This window comes from Lepidothrix coronata, unplaced genomic scaffold, assembly GCF_001604755.1.
Source record: "Lepidothrix coronata isolate B3197 unplaced genomic scaffold, Lepidothrix_coronata-1.0 Scaffold41, whole genome shotgun sequence".
Classification (NCBI taxonomy): domain Eukaryota; kingdom Metazoa; phylum Chordata; class Aves; order Passeriformes; family Pipridae; genus Lepidothrix; species Lepidothrix coronata.
The window spans coordinates 3,358,265-3,379,576 of record NW_016690221.1 but is presented as its reverse complement, the minus strand read 5'-3'; positions in this window follow the sequence as shown (position 1 = coordinate 3,379,576).

Sequence of the window (21,312 nt, the reverse complement as noted above, 5' to 3'; positions counted from 1 at the left end):
ATAGAAAACAAATCCCTGCTTGGGTAGGGAAGAGGGGAACTATGATTAGTTTATCACTGCTGAAATCAGCCTAGAGCTTAAAGTAGTCAAACTTCTCATATTCCTTCTCTCAATTTTCACAGGCTACAGACTCAGGTCTGCTTCAGATACAACAATGCCAATCTAGCAGGTGCTAAACCTACAGTAATTTTGTGTATCAGCGTTTTTTTCACTTGATAATAAAACCTCCACACTAGTGGAAGCTGCTAGTACATGGAGGCTTTAGTGCCACCATAAAAACAGCATTGTAGGAAAACAGCCTTAAGCTGAGAATGGATGAGTAGTTTCAAAGTTGTTATATGGTGCCTCCAAACAGAGCCAGGACGGCAGTTCTGAACAGAATCCCAAATGTTATCCTTCTCTCGAGTTTTGTTGATATATGGTGAAGGACCATGTTGTGGTTTAGTTGAAAATATGTTACTGTCTTGCAATTTGTCATATAAAGTCAAACTTTCTGTGTATTGCATATAGTTCTCTATTCAAAGCTACTAAACTGGTATTTATGGCACTGACTGTCCTCACACCGGGCAGTTTTCTCCAAGCTTGCATGATTTGTCCTCGTGCCTCCAGAGCCTCTTCTGCTAAATATGCTCTACAAGGAAAATAAGGTAAAGCAAGACCAGTACAGGAGAAGCGTTTTTGCTAAAAGAATTTAAAATTACAAGGAGACTTGGGAAGGCTTCTGAAATCTGTGAGTGATTTACCAAGCTGGTGACTGTTAACCCTGATTTTGGTTATTTCTTGAGCTGACCTCAAAATGTTTCAAAGATGACTGACTTCTGTATCTGGCAGTCTTGATCCTATTGTATTGTAGCTATTGTGATGGACTCTATCCATACACATAAGAATTCAGCAGGAACACCTACATGGGCTTTGCAGTCTGTCCTGGGTGTCTGCAAAGGATTAAATGTAGTCCAAATATGCAGTTAGCAGGTTGGATATATGCAAAGCAGATAAAAAAGCCAGTGTTATCTTCCAAAGAGCAGGAATATTAAACAAAATAAATTCTGTGTTGCTCTGGAAAGCAGGTTTAAGTTTAGATTGTTGCTATTGCAATCCACTTTATTTCTGTACAAATGCTCAGATTTTTCTATTAAATGTCACTGATTCCATCAAATATAAATCCTGACCTCAAACAACATCCAATCCGGCACCAAGTGGAGACGTGTTAATGTGCATGAGCCCATGGCAGCATGAAGGTTTTAGATCTCTCCTTTAAAAACTGGGGACAGATTTGTGTGTATTAAATGATTGCTATCAAGTTAGTGTAATGAAAATTACATGAGCCTTTTGGTGACAATTACTGAGTAGCAAAGTACGAGTTAGTAAGAGTCTTCTGTAGCTGAAGTCAGAATAAAAGAGGTTGCAAGGGTGCTGTTCTTAGTGGTTTCATAAATATTGCAATAATTTTAATCAGAAGAGCTTTTAATATATATCAGTCTCATCTGAACTGGGCAGGGAAAAAAACCCAAAACAAACCAAATCTGTCAAAATATTGCTCCTGAGGGTTATCCAAATTCCTGCTGATGTGAAAATTGCCATGTGCACCTAGAAACTGGGGCCAGTGCCTGCTTTTCTCACAGGCTTTTGGCTACCATCGCTTTATGAACCTCATCAAGGAGCACTTTGCTATTAAAACCTGTGTTGACTGTAGAGTGATTTAATTACATTCAATTAAATACCTCTTACTTAAAAAGAAATTCATTGATGAGAAGGATTGCAAATGCCATCTAAAAATGATGCTGAATCGGATTCCTCTGGGACATTCAGTTCACGCAGAGGAGCTATTTGGGGTACAGGCATATTGTTTATTAGACAATAATAGCTCTGTTAGTTCTTTCTCAAGCAGGTAAAAGCCTTTTGGCAGTTTTACACTGCTGAAATTCCTGTCACATTCAGAACCTCTCACAGGAAACTAAAATGTCAGTATGAAATTAAACATTAAAATTTAAAGTGTTTGTCAAGATATTGCAAACAGAGATTCTTGTGAAAATATATATTATGTATAAAATATATATATATTATCACACATGCACTCAGACACACATGCATATATATATTCAAAAGGAACACTTAAATTCTCTTGTGAATATGTATATATATATATATATATAAATATATACATATATAATAAAATAATAATGCTTGGGAGTTTGTTGATTCCCATACTCTCTTCTATACTCAAATTCCTAAACCTAACAGCCTAATTACTATGAAACTTTTATTCTTTTCTACAAAAATAATTGCTGGAAACTTACACCAAGAATCTGAAGCAGCACAAATTACCTTCAGTCTTTGATGTAGTGTTTGTTTGGAGCTGGTGCTCACTAGAGGGATGTGATGCTGTGGGTAATGCACAGATGAATTCCCTGCTGCAGAGCAGACACCAGCTGCCTCTCTTCCAGCTTTAAAAGACAATGATTCACTGCCAAGCCAATAAAACCCATTAATATGTTCATTACCCAAACAAGGGGCTAACTAATATAGAAGGTGGTAGACTTTTGGCTAGATAAGCACTGAGGAAAATTTCCACCTACTACCTTCCTCCCCCCCTAACAAAAACAAACCCAGCCCAAACAAAAAAAAAAAGCCCTACACCATCCAAAGAAAAACCAACAACCCAGAACCCCCTTAAAATTCAAAGAAGAGGTTAACATTTCAAATAGTTTTAATTGAAAAGATAGTTTCTCAGGGTGTTTAACAGCTACTATCAGTCTCCCATCCAATAATTAGCTGTCACCTTTGCCTCAGACAGGACCCTTTTTCTTCCTGTTCACAGATTTCTAGTGTCACTGTAGAATTGAAACCAAGAGCCCATTTCGCCCAGCCAGGAGTCCCCTCTGATTTTTAACAATGTTGGGCTCTCTGTTGCCTGTCAGTTGTTGTTGGATAAGAGCCTGATGAGGTGCCACTGGGACTCTTTGTTTTGGGGTGTGTGTGGTGTTTTCTCCTGGCTAAAAATATTAAATTCCTTCCATCTAACGTACTAATATTTTTTAAAAAAATATCAACGTTACATGTTATGGCACTGTAGTGTCTCATTCTGTGATTGAATCTGCTTTTGCTTTCATAGATGGGTAAGCTCCTCATGCTGTAGGCCTCTATTTTATACCTGAAAACATATGAATCCCATGAATAGAACTCATTTTCATCACAGGGACTACTTGAAGAAGGAATTACAAGCCAAGTCATCGCTGCCCTTGATTTATCTAAGCACTGTGCTCATCCTGATAGTTGAAGTAGCTTTAAAGAAGTGAAAAAAGGCTTTTCCTAAACTATGAAATTTAAAGCTGTAAGATCTTTTTGTCCATTTATTTATTTTTTAAAAAGCACTAGAAATTAAATTTCTCTATAAGATATCACGAAAATACTCCATTGAGCAAGACAAGTAATCTAAGAGTTAAATAATGAAATTAGAGCTGGTAGCACTTCAGTGGCCTGTGTACAAGTTGGCAGGCAGGGAGTGCCAGGAAAGCCCTCCAGCCTCTTTTAAGACCACATAGCTAAAGTTTCATGGAAAAATATTTTCAGTGCTGTGTGAACTTCAGTGTTCTGTGATTCCTGTGACCACTCGGAGAGTTTGTGTGTAATTTGGCTCAAGCTGTTGTTTGACATGTTTTTTTATTCATACTGAACAAGAAGGGGAGTCACCAGGGGTCAGAACGAGATTGGCACGGAGCAGTCACGTGTTTCAGGGCCACCTTGTCACTCATGAGGTGACTACGTGGGTATTTTCAGGTAAAGACTTTTCCGAGCCGTCTGGTGGGTGAGAAAGGTAAAACTGTGTCACTGAAAGTATGTCTGGGTAATGAAAGTATGAAACTGGTTGTGTAGGAATAAAAAAAACAAAGTCACTTCCAGAGATGCCAGCAATATGACAAGATTTTCCCCGACAGTGAAACTGTTTGGTGCCTGAATTTTCAGTCCAGAGTAAAAAGCAGAGGGAGGTGGAAGAGGAACAATGTTCTAGGTGACAACTGGTTATTTCCTGCTAACAAAGGTTTATGTTAACATATTTTAGTTTAATAGGGTTTTTAAACGTCAGCCAATTACTCCCTGGTATTATTAGTGTTTTAGCACTCCGAACATAAATTAGGGTTTATTACAATTTGAGGCTCTTGTACGGCTATGCAGGTTGTTTGTTCAGGGTTCCATGAGCATCAATTTGGTTCACACATCTAATTATAATCATCATATCAAGAGTGTATGGAACGTTCCAGCACATGAATCTCTAATATTGAGTAATTCCTTATAAAAATGAGACAGCCCATATGGGTGAACAGATGAAACACTGATAAACCACTGATAAACACTGTGAGTTAGAGCAGATGCATGAGTTATGCCAAAGGTTCTTCACTCCTAATATTTACTGTCCGGGGGGAGAGAGAATTAATTTATTGCACACGTCTGAAATTCTGGCTGCTAAATACAGCAATGGCATTACAAAGCAGAATCACCAGAGGTGTTGCTATAGGTGGGGAGAATGCTTTAAGGTTCTTTTTGTGGCTGATAGTGGAATGTTGGTTAGAACAATCATGAAGGGAGTGCTGGACTGTCATCCTGGTGAATGTCATGGAAATAATGGAGCAGAATGTTACTTGGACAGTGCTCTCTGTAATGACTTTGTTTCTATTGTTCAAAATAATTAATGTAAATTGAACATTTTCATCTAATGTGTTTTGCAGCTGGAGAAAGACAGTTGCTTATTATAGTCTGATTGACTTGAAGTATTCATTCTAGGTGGGAGCTGAAAAATCGAGAAAGATATGTACTTCAGTGTTTATCAATTACTTTATTCATCTCTGATGAGTTACTTAAGGCAAATGTAGTGGATGGGTCCATAAAGTGTTGGCTTGTATGTAAACAATGAAAGGTTCATGTGTTTCAACTGTTTATAAAACTTTGGGTTTGCATGCTTAGGTTTTGTATATAAGGCTCAATACCTTGCAAGATGATACATGATTTTAAGAGTTTTCTGATGGCAAAAGCATCATGATGTGTGAGCAGGTGTTGCTCCCTCTTCCCCAGCCCCTGAGTTCATTGGACTTTGGGCTCTGCCATGCTGCGTGAATATTTCTGTTTGTTCACTTCCAGTCGCTGCCTGTGCAGCCAGAAAGAGGTGCCCTTTTGAGCAAAGCTGAGCTGCATCTTTTATTATGTGCTACAGTGGGGACAGGCTGATTTAGTGAAGCCCAGTACCTTTGTTCAGACCTTAATTATAACTCCACAGATAAAGGAATATTGTTTTAAGGCTTGATTAAACTCGCCATATATTTCCTTGTGACAACAAAACTGGAGTGTCTTATGTTTCGACACATGTAGGTGTTAAAATTAGAGGTAACAGAGATGAAGTGTGTGGCTAATTCTGCCACAGAGACCTCCCAGGCTGCCTTTCTGCAGCCAGACACAGACTTCTTAATGCAATAATCTGATTGACTGCATTCAATATTGTTCAGGAAAGCTTCTTTGCCACAAAATTGGAAAGGGTGTTTTGGGATGTAGTTATTAGAAGTGTCTCACAGCACACCCAGCTAGTGTTTCTATAAGCATTAGAGTCAGCAAGATTTATTTCAAAGATACAGCTTATTGGAGAAACCCAGCCTATTAAATGTCTGTTTCCAGTGATGGCATTGTGGAGATGGAATTGGTTGTGCTCAGCAAAGAAATGAAACCTAGATTGTTATATACAGGCTACGATGGGCACTGATTTCTTAGCATAAAGACTGCTTGGCTGCTCAGGATTTGTTACTGTTTAGTTAAAATGTGTTGAATGAAAAGGTTGATCTGTCCAAATGATTTACAAGGGAAAGAGATGAAAGTGTGTTTTATCGAAATTAAGGGAAAGCAATGGGGACACAACTCGTGCACAATTTATTCATGAAACTTCGTTTTTGTTCATGAATTTGTTGCAAATAAGTGGTAATAATCAGACACATTTGAATTTTTTTTGTAACTTTGACTAATTCCTTGTCGGGGGCTCACTGCTGAGTTGGATGCATTCTGTCATTTGAACAATGTTGGTTGGCTCACCTGTGTCACTGCAGATCCTGATGAGAGACACAAAACTCTGGGTGCAGAGCTCTTCATTCAAACCCAGCTGATTCCCTGGGGGATTTTTCCAACTTACTGTGCAGAGATGATACTTTTATCTGTGGGCCAGGAAAGGATCAGCAGAGCAAAAGTAATTAAACTTGATGTGAAGTGAGGGAATGTCTTTATTTCCAGTCTTTACAGATTTCTCTCAGGGTGAAAGCAGGTGAGCAGCACCAGGGGAATGGCTCAGGCTGCTGAGGTGGAGAAAAACCAAGGACCAAGTCCTTAGAGTGTGTGAGATGGGAAGAGGGCCACTGAAAGGGGAGTGCTGAGTTAATTTGTCGAACAGCAGGATCTCTTACTGCCTTGCAAACCACAATTATCTGCAAATGCAGCTCATAGTACATATGTATCAGCTCCTCATGGTGTAAATCAGGGGGAGGGCGTCAGAGAATTGGAGGTTTTTCATAACACCCTGAGTAATAGTGAGGCTTCCAGTGCTGTGTTGGGAGAGGCAGCTCTTAACACCTCTCTCCTACCCCATTCTGAAGGCAGTGGGACCTAGAAAGCTCTGTCTCACAGCATAAAACCCACTGAAACCAGCTGGATTTTTTTTGGTGAGCATTTCCTAGTGCCCCTTGGTTTTCTGCTTAATCTATACCTTGCAAAATAAAAGTGCAATCTGGCACACCTTCCTGAGAGCGTTGCCACTCCTCGTTCCAATCAGTGCAAGGGGAAAAGATAGCTTAGTGCCTTTTATAACCTCTTCAGGTCTGATAGCACTCTGCTCCATTACTGTGTGTCTGGGAGCCAATGAATCCTAGGAGTGTGTTAGCCACACTCTCAAATGCGTGCTCAAATACTTTGTAAGCTCAATGAGGCCAAATTTTTCACTAGGGTATTTAAAGAGCAGACAATGTCAGAATATCCTTCAATTGTGGTTTTTTTTCCTCGTAGCAATGTGTGCACAATTTTATGCACAGCACAGTGTGTCATAGTAGGTTGTTTACAGCTGCTTCTGTATAATATTTAATAATAACTCTGCCAATATTGCTGGGGAGATGTATGTTTTGTTTTCTGGGAGACATTTAGGAAGTATTCAGGAGTAAGTAATATTTCCATAATCTAAATTCATACTCTACCCAAGAAGGCTGTGTCTCAGGTACATAGAATTATGTCTCACAAAATGGGTTTATTGCTATAACTATCTCTTTTTTATAGTTCAGTTGTTAAGCTAAGTAATGATGTATAGCTGCTTACAGTAGCATAATAACAATTCTTTCACATTCCTCATTCTTACAATCCTGTCTTCTCCCCCTTAAATATACTCGTTGAGGGCTTTGTTAAATAAAGTCTCAGTGACATATTGGTAACAGTTTCTTTTTTAAAACAAACAAACAAAATCGGACCTAGAAAAAACACCTCTCCAGTTACTGTTGTTATTACTGAAAGAGACGAGACAATATAAAAAAAACCCTCCCCTGAAAGACTTTTTCCTTCGAAATTCAGACCTTTAGAAAACACTAATGCCATAGGAAGAAGAAATCTGTACCTTTAAATAAAAATTACTTTCCGAGATAAACATCACCTTTGAAACCGGAGAAATTGCTTAGTAGTATTTGACTTTTTATTTTAGTGACAAATGTAAAACTTGGAGACCAGATCTTCAACCATCATAAAAGAGAACAACCAGTACTTGACTTGCAGTTGTATAGCACTTCTGGGTCATGCTGAGTGTAACAACTCCTAAGTTTCAGAAATCACATGGTGAAAATCTTTCCCTTCTAATCAAGGAACGACAACCGAGTGGTAAAAAGAAAAGGAATACTTTCTATATTAAAAAAAAAAAGAAAAGAAAGCCTTGTCTGACAGCCAGTATCTTTCTCCCTAGAGGGGTTGAAGCAATTTTTAGATTATTTTTCCCCTGTTGCTGGAGTCTGTGGAAATGGCAGGTCTCAAGCAGCCTTGGTCATAGTGACATTAAGAGGCTGGTTACTTTTTAATGCAGTTTGGAGCTTATGAATTTCTTTGTGTGTCTCAGCAGGAGTGTGTGGCTGCTTGGGGATAGCTGAAGTTATATGCATGATTATTCCTTTGGTATAATTTCCTACTGAAGACTTATCCAACACGAATATTCCCTTAAATCCAAGCTGTGGTACAACTGTCCCATGGCTGTGTGCTGGGTGGTGAGAAGGCCAGTCAGTGGGTGGCACACTGCTACAGGCATCCCAGAGTAGTAATTCATGTTCTTACAGCTTATTTTCGTAGAAGGGTTGAATCTGGTTTTTAAAGTCCTTGTGCTGCAGTGTGGTGCTTCTGTCTGCCCTGAAGCTCTGGCTGCTGTGCTAAAGCCTGGACTACAATGGCCTTCCCTCAGCTACAGCACTAACACAGCTGCTGTGCCTTCTCACCTGGTTCTTACGAGGAAATCCTTACGAGAGAACACTTCCCCTTGTGTTTTCCCCCTTGTTCCAATGCCAGTGGGTTGCTCCTTTGGTGGTTGTGAGGGATTGCCTGGTGGTCTTTCAGGCATCCCAAACTGAGTGGCACCGAGCAGACGAGTTCTCAGCAGTTGATACTTTCAGAATAGGGTATATGACAACAGCAATAAAAATGCAGTCACTTCTGAGGCAGCTCATGGAAATGGAAGTGCTTTAACTGACAGTGTTTTCAGTAACACAGGCCCCGGGGAGCGTCAGACAAAGGAAATATTCCATGAGACTTTAGGAAACAGTCTTATTCAATTATTCATATTTTCACTGGGTTTTCATTTTTTGAGAATTGCATAAATTGTTTGACACAGTCTTGGTTTAGTTTTGAGGATTTTTGTATGATTTCTTTTGTTTAAAGAATATTAGGAACACTATTTGAAATGGTAACTCTGCTGCAAATTTCAAAGGGTTTAGGGACTGCCTGGAAGTCAGATGGAGTTGGGAAATCAAACCCTCCGGCAAAATCTTAGTTCTCATGTCCATCATTAAAATTGACCTATAAATAGCTTAAGGGCAAACAGAAGGCAGTTTTTTTCCCTTATGTGCTGGAATGTGCACATATAATTCAGGAAGTACATAGACTGAAAAGAGAAGCCAAATATCACAGGATACTAAAGTCTTTTGAGGAAAAAGAAGTGAGCTGGGGACAATGCCATTATCAAACCACAGTGCTCTGATGTAGGTGCAAAGCACCCATAGCTTTGCATCTCCATCTAGTTGTTTTGTAACTTCCATGGTGGTTTGGACAAAATCAGCAGCTGGATGTGTTTAAAATACATCATCCGAAACACAGAGCCCTGATGCTTTTCTGTTTTGTATTGTCATTGACAAAAGGAGAAAGTCTGGGGATTGACACTTTCCAGCACGGGCGTGAGGAGCAGGATGGGTTCAGGGACAGTCCTGGTGCCAGTGGGTCATAACTAGGAAATACTGCATTGGCCAAGGTCATGCTCGTTTACTGTAGGAACACGTGAGTTTACTTAAAGGTGGTTTCTTGAGAGGCAGGATGGGAAAAGAGAGGTGTGCTTGAGATGGCAAGTGCTTGTTGTGGAACAGAGAGAGGCCTTGAGTTTCTAGGCTGACCTTCTGCTGAATTTAAACCATTTCTTTGGTTGAGGAGGAGAAAAACCTGAGCAGTCGCGGCTATGAGAGAAGTTGATCCCTCTCCTGAGGGAGATAGAAGGGCTTTGTTGCCCAACACTTGGGAATTCTAGGAGGAGCTGTCCTGGATGCTCACACACTTCCTCTGGTTGCTTGGAAAATTAAGGCTGCCTTGGTTATCCCTAGGAGACAGCAATCTCCAAGTAAGAGACATATGTTAACACTGTCTGTTTTAATATTGTCTTTCTGTTATGTCTTGTTCCTACTGGGAGAATAAACTATTTTGAGTATGAGCAGATTCTTTGTTTATGGGGCACAGCAGGAAGAGCAGCCTGTATCAAACACAGTTAGACATGGAATACACAGGGAGCTTCTAGGACGTGGTACAAGGATGGTAGAGGGATCAAATGTTTGCCCAGAGTAGTGGGAAGGGAGAGTCAAGCAGAGAGGAGCACATAACTCCGAAAACAATTGTGACCCAAAATTTTTTGCATGTCCCAGTTACTAGAGCTCATAGAGGACTCACCAGTGAGATGCATTTGTTATCCACGAAGGCAGGATGAAAATATAGGTCCCCCCTGATCCCAACAGTTTTATAATTTTGGACTAGTTGATTTTAAAACTGGGTTTCTCTATTTTTAAAAAAGGGTAACTTTCAAAGATAATAGAATTACTTATTTTAATAAGTGATGGTGATACCTTTATAAACTAGCTCAGACCATGATTAACACAGTCCACCTTGATACTTCATATTTTCAGAAAATTACTCCGAAATAAAGGCAAAGGAAAATTTTCTTTACAAATTTTTATGCCGACACAAACAATACAGCTATTAAACTAAGTGCTTTTTTTTTTTTCTTTTAGTTCTGTTCAAACTTACAATAGTTTTACTTCCCAGAATACATGCATAAACCCAATTATAATGCAGTAGTTTTCTGTTTTCTGGCACTTCATTTCAGGGGCAAATGTATTTATTGTTGTGGAACAAAAGCAAATATGGTGCCTTAAAGTGCTGCTGCTTGTTTATGTGTCATGATGTAATTATTTAATAAACTGCCTAACTATTGTTGCAGTATGTTGAGACTTCTTAGTGCAAGCCAAAAGCATTCTTATGATCCCTCACCACATTATCCTAACTCAGCAAAATCTATCCCTGAAGTAATTTGTAAGCTAATTTGGAGTTTAATACTTTACTTTTAGATAGATGGTAGAACTGTGCAAGAGTCACCAGAGCTTGTCTTGCTTTTTACTTCTGTTAGATTAGAATCCAGATATTCCAGCCATGGATGTGTCAGAAGGTTTGAGATGACTTGACTTACAAAGTCTTTTCACAGCCATCTCGCTCATGTGTAAATTGGTTACCTCGCCAAAAGGAATCTTTCTTCCCAACCACTTCAGGCAAGAACTCTGTAGGTTAGGATTGGCTTAGTTCCTGTGGCCTGACAGGAGTGCAGGGCAAACTAGAAAACTCCTGGGAGTCACAAACTGCGCATCAAGACTCGCACAATGTACATTTTACTGGATGATTGGAAAGTTTTTCACGGTCCAGCACGGGAGATACATCCCACTGATCATGTTATAAAGAGAATGGGAAGGAATAGCAATGAAAGAGCAGTTCCTATAAGTCATTATAAAGGCATTTGGGAAGCAAAACATCTTGAATTTTGGCTGAAATATTTGTGATTCCTCACAATTTAAACAGCATTCTTTCCTGATATGAGACTCAAAATTATCAAGAGAAATAAGAACATGCCAGGAAAGATCTATTTGTGTTCAAATAGGATTTGACTGTAGTGGAACTCATGGAAACAGAATATGTTTGCTCCTGTGTTATGCCTCTTTAAACTGTACTTCTTCATGGTCTTAACACTTGAGAGAGGTTAGCAAATTAAACAGGAAAGCTGTGTGCAAAGCAAAGGGTAGGTTTGTTCTATTTCCAACTTAGGGTGGTCTAAGGAGTGAGAAATCGGATTACAGCAGTACAGAGTACACTTAAAATGAAATTGCCTCAACATACATTTCTAATGTCTGAACTGTTGTCAAAAGATTAAAGCAGGGAAAGAGAAAGGGAAAACAAAGAAGAGACACAAAGATGGAACAGAATGGAAAAAAAAAGAGAAGGATGACACAAAGAAGAAAAAGTTTAAAAGTAGTGTTAAAAAATTTTCCAGGCAAACGTACTATTGTGAAGTATCTACCTGAGAAGAATGGAAGTTGAAAGGTGTATGGTGTTCTGAATTAATGCTTAAGCCTACAAGCCATAATTAAATATGGAATCTGGCCCTCATCCAAATGTTTGGTACCTGTGCCCTAAGCACCAACATCTATGAAGTCAATCAAATGTGATGCCATTGTCCTACTTCTCATGCCAAGCAGTGATGAGAAATTATGCATTGTTTTTACTGGAGGTACATGGTACTTGTGGGACTGGTGCTTACTTTTAACGTACAGGCAGCATCATAATCAACTTTCATTAAGACTAATGCTGACTGTTGATTTACTACAAAGAGTATTTCGATTAAATTTAGCATTTTGGATAGGACATGATAATTATCTGGTGTTGACATTCAATTTTGTAGGCCTGAAGTTTACAAACAAATCTCACATCTTTGTTAGCATATTAGCAATTGAAATACCCTCCTAAATCACTGTCTGTGTAAATGGTAAATCTCTGCAATCAATCCTCCTTTTCTTTGAAAATAATTTTTGGAGGAATTTGCATAATTGGCCGTGCTTGATAAAAGTCTGATGTATAATGTTGTCTTTTAAATGCACTGCTACCTGAAATCATGATGAAGTGTCAACATGCAGGAGGTAAATATAAACCAAGCATTTAGTAAAGGATGTTGCTGATCTCATGAGGTGAGAAATGGCATCTAATGGTGCTATAATTTGAAGTGGCTTGATGTAGGGCTTTTGCTCTGAAGGATGTGAGAGAAAAGGACAAAACTCAATCGCATCAAGAAGCTTTGATTTGCACTAAACTTTGAAGTGAAATTTACACTGAAAAGTGCTTTTAAAATACAGTGAGGGGAATGCAAATGAATGTCCTCACTTCTGATGCAAATGAAGCTCACTTCATGGACTTAGTATGGGCTCATGCCTGGGTAAAGGCAGGAGCTTGGTGGTGACCCAGCTGCTGCCCTTCACTGCCCTGCACCGTGCCACAGCTGAGTTAGGCAGCAGGGTTTTACCTGCATGTCCTCTAGTAGGTGCAGTTGGAGCCATGCCATATTGATTTAAATTCTGACATGGCCAGTGCTGTCCCCCGCTTCAGCATGTGCCAAAGGTGTCACTGTCAGCAGTATGAGCTCTCTGCCACCACTGGGGTCAGTCCCACGGTCCTCATTACAACACCCTTGAGACTGAAGGTTTTGTAATGTACCAAGTGCTACATGTCAAGCTGCTGCTCTTGTTGTCTGACGTGTTTCATATCAAGTAAACTGTGACCCAAGCCCCATCAGTGGGGTAAGGCATCATGGGACCAAAAGGCTGTGCCAAGGAAATGATCCAGAACTACAACAGGAGATGTGGATGTGCCTGTTGCTTGCCTCTCCTTTCCCAGTGGGTCTGGAAAGAGTGATATCAGCTCTCCAGTATCTTCTGTGTTCTGTGTGATGGATGTACTACGAGCTCATCTCTGCAGGTGCTTTGATGATGTTACTGTAACATGCCTTGGGTTTTTACAGTAAAAAAACTGTTGGTATGTTTAAGAATATGTATATACCCTCTCTCAATAGTGACATCTGCTTTACTAAATGCTGCTGTTATTCTAGCAATTTCTTTTGAGAAGATAACGTGAATATCTTCCTGCACCCTGGCCATTTCTGAAGTCATGACTCATGGGCCAGAACTGACTAATGGAATGTTAGCAATGACGTGTAGTATCCTCAACTGGGAATTATTCAGGAAAGAAGTTCAAATAAGGCTGGAAGTGTGATTAGAGGTTTGATAATGCTGACAGTGAACTGTGTGCTGCATGTGGTATCAGTGTGGGGATCTTAAATTACAGAAGCAGCATAAAGCACCTACTTTCCATTCTTCTGTGCTTCTGTTAGGATATCTCTGACTTCTTGTGAATGGTGTTCACACTGTGGACAGGAACTTCACTACTACTTAAAGAAGTTGAAAATTGTCTAGTGGAACCCATGAATTTTCATACAACTCTATACATAGGCTGAGTTGGGATTTGTTTGTTTTATGTTTGAACCATAAGACAAAATTTATCATTTTCTTCTAGTTGAAAGAATTAGCCATGCCTGTTGGTATTCTAATTCCAGTTCTTTTTTTATTTTCAATGTGCTGTGGTTCTGATGTGCACAACACATCAAAGAATCGAGTTGATGGGATTTCTGTCAGTTTTCTAATATAATGCATTGCAAGAAAACATTATTTCTGCACTGTTTATAATATTTCATAAAACATCATTGCCATCCTGCCATGGTAAATGCTGACATGTTGTTACAGCATTGCAGGTGAGTGTATGAACTCAATAATATGGACCAGGATGTCGGGGAGGAGGGACAGAAGAGGTTGTGTGTAGTCAGACGGTGGACAAAGCCAAAGCTATTTTTGATCTGCCTTTTGGTTTTCCATAGCCCACTTGTATGTGTGCACTGCTGAATCAGGAAGGCTTGTGAGATTTTGGGGATTCTCTAGAGCCTTGGTTAAGGATTTTTTAAAGCCCTTTCATTCTGTTCCCATGAGAACAAGATGATCCACAAGAAGCATACTAATTTTTAAAATATAATAATTGTTTTGTTTCTGCTGAAACCACAGGGAAAACCTTCTTGACCTGAATGTAGGTAGCTTATTTTCCTGTTATTTTTCTCTTAAAATCAATAGCTGATTAGACTGGGAATGTCAACAGACTTAGATATGAGAGCAGGGGAGGTCAGCAACCCTGTTCTTCATAGTCCCACTCAGGGTCCTTCTGTGACTCTTGTCACTTTGTCCTCTGGGTGAATAGGACCAGAGTACACAGAAGGGATGGGAGTTGGGAGGGCAGACATTGTACAGTCTTATTGATCAGTAATTTCATTAGTTCTACAGATAGAAACACTGATGGCTTCGCTGAGAAGCCATTTCACTTTCTGTGGCTGATAACATAATGGAATTGGGGAAAAGACTTATGGAAATGAGGAGTAATTGGTAGTATTGACAGAGGTGCCAACTTTCACTATTTCTATTTTTTTTTTAGCTCTCCTATTGACTCTGACTGGCTGTCCAGCCACACCTCCCAGTTAGTGTTCTGCTCTTTCTGACCATTTTGTTATTTCTGTATGCAGGCTACAGGAATCTGCCTTTTCCTTTAGAAAAGGCAGGGTATATGAAGGAAGCCATAGGAATATTTTTGAAGCCCTAACTGTGCTCTCCATGTTTCAAATGTGTGGATTGGGTTGTGAGATTTCTGTCAAACCCAGAAAAAAGCAGTCAAAACTGCACAGGGAATCCATATCTCCTCACAAGTAAGGTTGTTGAAAATCCTGTAGGCTCTTACCTCCCTTCTCTGTTTACTTTGCATGCTTGAAATTTGCACAAGCAGAGACACATCTGTTGCAAATAAGGAAGTGATGGTTCCCTTTTTATTTATTTATTTTGATAACACAGCTGTTTTCATTATAGAAGGTCTGGGTTGGGGGTAAACTGGACCAACAGAATCATGGAGTCAGGGTTCAGGTCTCTTAGTGGAATATCAGCATCACATATAAAGGTTGTATTAGAGAAGCTACAGAAGCCCATCAGACTCCTGCTTGCTTTGCCTTCTGGAGAAACCCTCCCTGCTCCTCCCACCCATGTACTGTAGTGAGAACCAGGGGAAATGGGAGCTGTGGTTCAGTTGTGTGGTTACTCCACAAAACTACCTGTGAAAAGCAATGATTTGACTTACAGGTGATGGTTCATCTTGATGAGCATCATTACTGATGTCAAACAGATTCCACAATGCTCAGCTTCAGCCTTTAGTGGAGTAGTTATGGGCAGAAGGCTTTGTTTTGTTATTAACAGCTGGTTTAATGGCTTGCAGTCTGGCTATGGAATGGCTCCTGTGCTCAGGACTGCTGAGCAGAGGGCAGTTAAGGGTGTGCTGGTGCCAGGCTTGTCTACATCTTGTGCTGAAGAGTCACTGATGCTGTACCAGTGCTGGGGCTGGTGACACAGTGAGCTCTAGGTGGTTTCTGGGGGTGACTTGGAGGCTTTGTGGTCCTGTGTGACACTCAACAGTGATGTCCAGCTTTACCAGCAGCAGAGACAGAAGTGGTAAACTGTTCATTAAACTGGTGCTAACAAGTATCTGACAGAGGTGTAAAAAGGTAATAATTCACCTGGGTGTTGTTTTGGTGAGGTAAGAGGGCCTCCCAAGACTGGGATGCTGCCTCAAATGGAGTAATGAGTTCTGTTGTAGTTAAAATGATCTTAATTGCAAGCAGTGACATTTACTGCCAACCAGTTGATACTTCGAGGGGATTCAGAAGCAGGGAAGAAAATGTCACTAAGTATTTTTTCTAGGAACAAAGGGCACACTTTCAGTTCTGCTCTCAGTGGCCACACCTAATGATTACCCTGAGGAGCCTTGTCTGTCAAAAACATGCCACTCATCACTGAACTCATTTAGGCTTTAATAAAGCATATGACCCAAAGTCTTTCAATTCAGTTATGCAGATGCAATGCCCCATGCATTTAATCAGGAAGCTTAAAAGCCACTACTGTTTAATTCTCTAACCTACCTTGTCCTCTCTCCCATCTCCCAGCCTTTCTTTTGATGCTGCAACTGGGCTTGCATTGTGTGTGCATTTTGTATCTATCTATCTATCTATCTATCTATCTATCTATCTATCTATCTATCTATCTATCTATCTATATCTATCTATCTATCTATCTATCTATCTATCTCAAATGCAGCAGAGAAGGTTGAGTTAATAATGTTCAGCCTACTCTGTAAGTGAGACACGGCAGGTGTTTGACAGTGGAACAGAAAAGTTGTGGAGTACTTGAAGAGTAAACTCATGGAGAGGGATTTTAGTGAAGGATTCTGTGTTGGTTTCTTCCCAGGTCCAGGATCCCATTTTTTCATTGTCTAAGGAAAGACTATTTTCAATGAAAGTACAAAAACACGATTTGTTTAAACTTCAAAGTGTCAGAGTCTTGGAGAGAACCAGTAACCAACAATTAGTCAATGTAACTGGGGTTAGGAACAACTGTCTTGGCACAGGAAATGGAAAATATGTGATTTTTTTTTTTTTCCAGAAGAATATGGGTAGTAAAAATTTCAGGAGCCACAGCCAGGTAGAGTTTTGAACCAGATTTTTTTCAATATCTCTTGGCAAGATAAAATCATATGCATTAAGAGTGCTATAATAATCCTTTCTTTTTTTTTTTGACCACTGGAAAATTGTTCCCCGCAGTTTTTCTCTAATGCTTTTTTTCCAATCCAGTTTCAAATGACTCAACTGATAGGTTTCCAAGACTGATTCAATGCCTTAACTGTAGGTACTAAATCTCCTTGAACTTCTGGCTGAGCAGCCGAATTGAGTCACAATTCTCATATATTAAAAACTAAAGACCAGATTTTCTTTGCAATTTGCATTGCCAGAATTCCTGTTGAACTTCTGCCTTTTTTTTTTCCTTTTTTCAATATGAGATTGTGATTATTTAGTGGGTTTTGTATCAAGGTAATTATACCAAATATTTTGCCTACATCTTTAAAGCCCAATATCCCAACTCTGATAGAAGCAGTAGTGGGCAAGAGGAATGTGAAGCAGCTGGTGGGAGCAGCAGCAGCAAACTGGTAAATGTGGAGCAACTCAGTTATTGCTTGTCAGGCCTCAGATCTAATCAACTGCTCACATAGCTTTTGTCTTGAATGAAAATGCTGCTTGGTTGGGGGTTTTTGTTTGTTTATTTTTTAAAAATTATTCTTTTTTTTTTTTTCTACAAAACTTGTCCTTTTAGTGTAATCCCAGATTTCTGAGCAGGTTGCATGCAAGTGCAACCGTGCAGCTTCAGAATCAGTCTTTTGGCTTTTGCTGAGGTGCTGGAAAAAAACTTTTTAACTCTGACTGGTTCTTCCTGTAAAGCAGATTATGTAGCTGTGTTATGTGAGGGGGAAAATGTTTGTATAATTCAAGGCATGTTGAAAAGGGCAACCACTCACAAGATAAGCAAATAAGTTAACTCCAGCCATGCCAAATATAAATCCCCTTCTGTTTTCTTTTTCTAAAAGCCTAAAACAACATAGAGGCTACATTCTGCAGAAAAATATTAATACTGTCTCCCAGGAGATAGAGTTATCACAGCTAAAAGGAGCACAATTTCATTCCCATTATCTGACTGGCACTTCTGAGGTGCAGTTCCTCTCTACCATAAGGTGATCAAAATATGATGAAGTACATGGTCAAAGCCAGTAAATCTTACTGCCTTTCACCCACATGACGATCCTTGCTAGAAGAAATGGCAAAGAGAGAAGGCAGGAGATGTTCTGCACTACGACTGAAGTGCTCAAAGACTTTTTGCCTCCTGGGAGTCTCATCTCCTGCAGCTGCTGTGTTATTGTGCTGACTTTCATAGTGGGGTCTGGAACTGATCCAAAATTTATTCCCATTATGGGAAGCTTTCTGTCAAGTCAAGATCAGTGCTTGTTGCCAGCCACTGCAACAAAATGAGTGATAGTCCACAGGTGTGGGAAACCCACTGTATTCTTGGATTTTTCATTCAATTACTTAGTTGTATGGTTTTAATGATTTCACACACAAGAGCTATCACTTGCAACCTTGGATTTTACCAAATAACATAGTGGCTGAACATTAGAAGGCCTGATATTTTGTATTTTTTGTGATGGGATCTTTTTCCTGCAGCCAAAATGCATTTCTTATTCAGTATCCTGTGCAAGTGTAATGTAGGGATTGCTACTTCCATAAGTATTATTTGAGGTGTGGCCATTTTAATAGAAAATGCACAGTCAAAGGGATGGAATTTTTATTTTAAACTTTGTCATTACTTATTCGGAACCATGTAATACTCAAAGCTGATATTTTCACTTTCAGTAATAAGATGGTGGCATTTCGGACCAAAAAAAATATGAGAAGTAAATTGCTTGTGTTGGACACAGCTACAGAGCCCAGCATGGTCGTGAAACATGGTTGAATAAGTGCAAAATTATGTTCACAGCCATTCCCAGCACTGAGAGGAGAGAGAACTGGTGTGGACATAGCTCTCTTTTGAAGAGCTATGCATCTTGAGAGTGGGTTGGTTGGGAATTCCTTTGAGATTTTCTGTTCACAAAGCAAAGGCTGTATTAAGTCTCTGCTTGAGAGAGAGCTGGAGAACCTTCCCTGTAATTAACCAGGTATTAATTTCAGGGAACTGCAAAAGTAGCCTTTTAGTAATGAAGGGGGTGGAGGAGGGAAAAGTAGCACATATTTTTTAATCAAAGAAACTTTCTTCACTCAGGAGGGTCAAAGGGACCTGCAAAACATAAGGCATGTGGAGATGGAAGCTCTAGTCTGGAGGTCATTGTGAGTGCCAGGACAAAGCCTAAGGATGGACAGAGGATGTGGGCATGCTTAATTAGTCTGAAGATGCCAAAAAGCATACAGAAAAGACAAAGGAAAACCAAGGGCACAGTCATAACTTTCCAGGTAGTATTAGGAACTTAATAAGGAGGCAGACACCGGGATGAAAAATCACCCCAGGTATCAATGGCTAGTTTGAAGCTCTCTCAATTTGTGGACCTCCCAGTGTTTCTGGGGAGGGGGCAGATCAAATTTAAACCGACTGGAGAATTGCTTTTGTTAATTATCTTTGCTGGAGCACTTCAGAAGTAATTTGCAGATACCCAGTGACCTGCAGACAGACAGGCCCACCAGCTCCAGAAATAGTACTGCTGTGAACTCTGGGGTAGATGGGCAATGAGAACTGCAGAGAACGTTGACTGAAGCGCAAGAAGCTGGAGGTACTTGGCCTCCTCAAAGTACAGCAGAACTGTGCAGGTCTCCTTTCCCCTCAAGGACAGAAAATATGATCCTATGGAAAATGGATGCTCTTTTACAGCTGCTGCACCTGGTTAGGCTCTGCTGTACAAAGGCCAGAGATCAAATAGCTTGTTATATTTTTCTCCCCCATCTCTCATCAATCAGTGTACCAGGGGTCTAGATTTATGACACTGCTCTGTGCCCAAACCTTCCCAGAGCTGGTTGGATGGAGCAGAGAGGATGAGGTACTGCCCTCTGAGAATTCTGAGGTAATTCTGTTGAAGGGAATATATCTGCCTACAGGTCCAGACCGCTGCTGCATCAGGTGCTCTGAAAATAAGCTTCCTGTGCTGGCCAGTTGCTGGTGAACAGGAATAGTGTACCCTAAATCAGCCTCGGGCAAAAACAGATTCATAAGTGAGATCAGAACTGGGGCCATGTGTTTGGAAATGCATTGGTATTTTATGTTTTATGGATAATCTGTAGCCATTAGCCTATCAAAGTAAATAAGGTGTGGGCTGCATTTTTGCTTTGAAAACAGTCTAAATAGAAGAAAATATTCCAGAAGCAAACCGAAAAAGCACATGCTGCATTATGCTGAGTTTTCCCCTGACTTTATTGCCTTTATTCTGCTGCAGTTACAGAAAACTCATTTAAATTATGAAACTTCTTTGGCGTGGATTCTTTATATTGATGAAACAGAGCTGACTTTCTCTGGAGAGCCAGAATGTTATTAAAGCACTTAACCCAGCACTGCTGTGGCTATCAATTATACTCTTCATTTACACTATACAAGGCTGACGGCTTATTTGAAGTTCAAGGGGTGTTTTTAATGAGATGTTAATTGAGTACACCTGCAGTTGGCTAAAATTTTCATGGACAATTAAGTGTGATCTTTTCCCTTCCTAAATTCTTTGTTTTTCCTTAGGTTTCAATACTGTATTTCAGCAAATATGTTCAGTGCAGAAGTATGGGCTTTTAATATACAGCAACTCCAACAATAATGGATGTTTGTGATTTAGGACTAACACTTGTAGCTTATTGTCTAAGTCACTGTGTGTGGTGGGTTGGCCCAGGCTGGACATCTGGTGCCCACCAAAGCTGCTCTATCACTCCCCTCCTCGGCTGGAAAGCAGAGACAAAATATAATGACAAGATGAGGAGAGGGAGAGATCACTCACCAATTACCATCACAACCAAAACAGACTTGATTTGGGAAAAAATTATTTAATTTATTACCAATCAAATCAGAGTAGGATAATGAGAAATAAAACCAAATCTTACAATACCTTCCGTCCTCCCCCCTCTTCAACTCATATGAAATTTTTGCTTCTGGACTTCCTCTGCAATTCTGCAGTTCAGCATATCTGACCTAGTTTGCACTAAATTAAAGGGTAAACTTAGGACAGACTGTCTGCTGATAGGAGGAATTTTGGAGACAAGAAAATTGATCTATCAGACCAAAACAAAATCCAAAGCACCACTTTATAAAATATCAGCTTCAAACAGATATTTTCATGCTAAGCAGTAACAACAAGAAAAAGTTTATAAGTATTTTATTGTTGCATGAAGGAACTTGTACAGATACTTAAGCCTGTGAGGGTATATGCACCTGCAAACTGTTCATGTTCCACTCTCATTACCAACTCAGATGGAAAAAGTTTAGAAATATTACTGTC